Source organism: Suricata suricatta, chromosome 1, assembly GCF_006229205.1.
Source record: "Suricata suricatta isolate VVHF042 chromosome 1, meerkat_22Aug2017_6uvM2_HiC, whole genome shotgun sequence".
Taxonomy (NCBI): domain Eukaryota; kingdom Metazoa; phylum Chordata; class Mammalia; order Carnivora; family Herpestidae; genus Suricata; species Suricata suricatta.
This window is the reverse complement of record NC_043700.1, coordinates 22,294,661-22,299,141: the sequence shown is the minus strand read 5'-3', so window position 1 is coordinate 22,299,141 and position 4,481 is coordinate 22,294,661. Positions and strand designations below refer to the sequence as shown.

General features: G+C 36.4%; 1 pseudogene; it reads right to left on the bottom strand.

The window, feature by feature from the left end:
• Nucleotides 1-281: 281 nt before the first annotated feature.
• Nucleotides 282-4,481, bottom strand: part of LOC115286531 — a 9,444-nt pseudogene continuing 5,244 nt past the window's right edge.

The following is a 4,481-nucleotide window of genomic DNA, read 5'->3' as shown; positions in this document are numbered from 1 at the left end:
ATACTCAAATTCCATGAAGCATCCCATTACCGAAATGTTTGTAAGGCCCCAAAGAAATACTGGCAACATGTGAAATAATAAGTGGCCTCTCTGCTGTTGGCAATTTCCACACTGCTGTTTTAACCAGTAACAGTCAGTGGCTTACGGGATAGCAGAACTCACATAAGAGCCTTAAACAGCTACCTTGCAAATAAATACATATACATATAGAGAGAGATGATGATGATGAGCAATTGGTGACCAGATGCATTGAATCAGAAAAGTGTTAGTGTCCTTTCAACCTAACGGTCTTTTGTCTGCTTTACAAACAGCAGGTTGCAGGCTGTAAAAGCAAATCAGAAATAACATGTCAATTATACCCTCTCAGCACACAGATAAATGCCCAACTATTTTCGTTGGCTTTTTCTGTACATAAACAAAAACATATTTATCAGAGTTCGGGATTGAGAAGCAGAGCACAACTTATTTTCTCATTACTTTGGTAGAGAGATCAGGTCATATCTTTTGCTTCTAAAATTTGCAAAAAAGAACTGAGGCATAATTTTCTAAGTAAAAAAGATAACGGAAAGTAGGGTACATTTAATCATTCTTTTATCTTGTTGAGAGAAATAACATCTGGCATCACTCTGCTTGCTTGGATCTGATGATTTTGGGGGCTTGGGTACTACTCCTTCAACCTTCTTAAAAAACACTATTTGAATTTGCATCTAAGTAAGTACTGAGATACTCTACAAGAATAGACTCTACAAAGACAGATGCTAGATGACAGATAGACAGATAGACAGACAGATAGATGTTACACATTACAGTACTATTGTTAGTGCTCAATTTGCCTAAATGCAGGCATGATGTAAACGAAAACTGGAAAGGCTCTAAGAATTATTTTGAAATGATTTTTCTGAATGGAAGAAAAGCTAAGAGTAATCGAAAATGTTTGGAAAGTAAGTGCATCAGTTCCTTAGGTAACCTCACAGGATCCATCTGGCATGTATAATCCATGAATAAGTATAGTACACGAAATCAGAAAAATCTTTTGGACATTGGAGATGTAAATTGACAAACCACATCATAAGGTATTTCCATAGATACTTTTCAAATTATCATTTTGTGATCTATCACATAGGATGTTAGGAAGCAAGTATAAACAATGTAGGAGATTACAGCCACCATAATACTGGACCTTACATTGTCAGGAAAGCTCTTTTTTGCCAGATCACAAGAACTTCCAGAGAAATACCTCTGAACTATTTTTAAAAAGAGACATTACTAAAATAGTATTATTCTATTTTTGGAATATCAAACATTAGCAAAAACATGTAACTCTTTTTCTGACACTGCATTGAATACTGTACATTTATATGCAGTTGAGACCACAAAGATACAAAAAATTTTCTGAGATAGTAAAATCATAGTATCTTGAAATAAAATTATCATTGAACATTTGCTTATTTTAATTATGCTTAGAGCATTTTGTTATTTTAGAATAAGTAAAACATGGAATCAAAGGGCAGGTGATTGAGAAAATCGTAAAAATTAAAAAGAGAGATAATAATGAAAATAATTAAAATATAATTGAAAAATAAACATATTTCCTTAAATATGAGAAGCTCAGCTCTTTTAAAGATACTAAAACTAGAGTTCACATATAGTTCTTCATTACTGGATAATTTAAACTGTGATCCACTGAGCAGCCTAAATTCATTTTCAAATAAATTCAATTCATGCTCATAAGCCAAAATTTTTGTTATGATCATATCCAGCACTTGAATATATAATGTTTTCTGCCTAATCACACTTGACTTTAGACTCCATTTGGTTTGGCTGCTTTAAAAAAAGAAGAAGACCTCAGGTTGTTTTGATCTCTGAGGTTAATAAAAAAAAGTCATGACAAATTGTGCTGTTGCCTTTGTAGATAAGATTTAAAACCTGAATTTCTACCCATATTTATAAGCCAGAATTCACTCTTAGCTCTGTTTTAAACTTCATAACTTATTTTAAAATCTAAGTTTTGACTACTCTTTCATCTATATGTCTTATAAAAAATAGCCTTTGTCCATAAGCAATAAATTCGGATATGACCCCAGGCTGAAGTTGTGAGGAAATACGGAGGCACTATCCTGTCATAGAACAGCAAGAGCTAATGCGGAAGGATATATATGAGGAGTGTGAATGGAAATGCCACCATCGTGTGGTTGGTCTCATTTCCATTTCATTCTTTCTTAATCCACATAGAAACCAAGCCATCAAAGAACAGAAGATCCATGTAGGGGGAGAGATTCTTTCCTTTGTCACTCAGTAAACAACACGTACAAGTTTACTGTGATATTCTGGAAACAATAACGAAACTTATGTCTTTGTTAGCTAAAACAGTTTGTCAAAATGAGTCAAACTCATCCATAGCCTCATCCACTCCAAGAAGAAGCTACAAAGCTGTTTTGCCTTTGGCAGTTTTGCTAAAGTAATCACAATGTGCTCATGCATCTTTAAGAATTGCTACAACTTGTATTCCAGGTTTTAGAATTAGGGCGCCGAGAGTCTATGTCTCCAAACATGCTGAAAATGTGAAGTTTTCTGTTGCAGCTGTAATGTACCCATTGTGCCTAGTAATTTAAATACATTAATTTGCACCACGAATAATTATTTGCAATTCTCCCCCAAATCAGAACAAAGCAGCCTGCACTTCATACCTTTGTTGTGTTACATATTAGTACGGTCAGTTCATCATTAGTCTCAAACCTATATCTTTCAATTTGTCTGGAAAAGTAAATAATTATTTGTAATGAGAGAGTTAAAGTATTTTCATGTGTCGTTTAATGTGCTAAGAACCTCCAATGAGAATAGCAATGATCAGTTAGATGAGACTAGCAAAATACCAACAGATGTAAACTACTGAAAGTGCTTATACCTGAGGGAAATGATCCAACTAATGTAATTGAATTGGGAAACATTCTGTAATAGTAAGCACAACAACACAAGGAAAACATCAGTGCTCTGAATCTCCAAGCCCCGTTCTAAATTCCTTGCATATTTGGATACATTTACTCATTAAATAACTCCTGTGGTCAATGCTATTCTTGTTCCTCATTTTAACTTTTTTTTTAAATGTTTTATTTATTTTTGATACAGAGAGAGACAGAGCATGAGAGGGGGAGGGGCAGAGAGAGGAGACACAGAATCTGAAGCAGGCTCCAGGCTCTGAGCAGGCTGTCAGCACAGAGCCTGACGCGGGGCTCGAACCCATGAAAGTGAGATCTGACCTGAGCCGAAGCCGGAGGCTTAACCTACTGAGCCACCCAGCCGCCCCTGTTCCTCATTTTAAAGGGGAAACTGAGGTACAAAGGTGTTTAGTAACTTACCCAAATTTACGCTGCTAGTAAGTGTCAGAGCTGCCATTCAAGCCCAACCACCCGGTTGAACAGCGTGCGCTCGCACTCTTTACCCACTGCACTGAAGTGAGAGTGCCAGGGCGCCGGTGGGAGTGCATAGCGAGACCGGCTGGAGAGAGAGCAGTGGTTGTGAGTGTGCGTGTCAAGAAGCCACATTCCTAGAGCTCAGGCTTTCTCTGTGCTTGGCAGGGGTCAAGGTGAGCACAGCCCAGGGAGCATACCCCTGCCTTTTCTTCAATTCCCCTGGGTGTATACACATCATAGGTCCTCTGCCCTTCAGAGTGTGATGTTAAGGACTAGGTCACTCATCTAATAGAACTAATTTCTTTAGAGACCTCTCAAAATATTGGAAGCCGTGCAGGGGACAGTGTATGACGAGTCCCATGGTAGTACAGCATGACCGGAGTCTTGCATGACCTCTTCCCCCTGCCTCTGCTCTGGAATTGCGTAATTAGCCTTCAACGTCAAGCAACTAATTTACTTCATAAGAGTTCCTTCTCAGGTGTTAAAATAAAAACACTTTAATAGATGGGATGACATCATTTGATTTAAATTTTTATCCAGGGAAAGGAAAGGCCAAGTTTGAAAAGTCTTATACATTCAAAGGTGCCTATCTTACCTGATGGCCATGCAATTCTTTGGAAAGGCATAATTATAGGTTAGCACAAACACAATTAAATTTCCTCAAGAAGGATTTACTGAGTAACTTTCTATTACAAACTTCACTTCAGAGTGTCCAGCTGAGATAAGGGCAAGGATGAGAAAGACTATGATTAAGAAAGTAAAAAAAGAAAACTCATAAATTAAGCTTGAGTAGTTTATATTCATAATACTTAGTAAAAATATTCATTTTTACTTCCAAGCCATACGAGTGCTGTTAAATATTTGTATGTAATGGTAGGGATAATAAAATGGATAATTTCAAAAAGAAATCAAAGCAAAAGAAAATAACTCCTCCAAATAAATGTTTTAACTCTACTAATTATAAATATATACTGGAGACCTTTCCTCAAGCCTCATCCTAGAACATCTTTTTCCAATGTAAATACACTAATATAATGAATTATTAATTATGCCAATTTTTGCCAGTCTTTT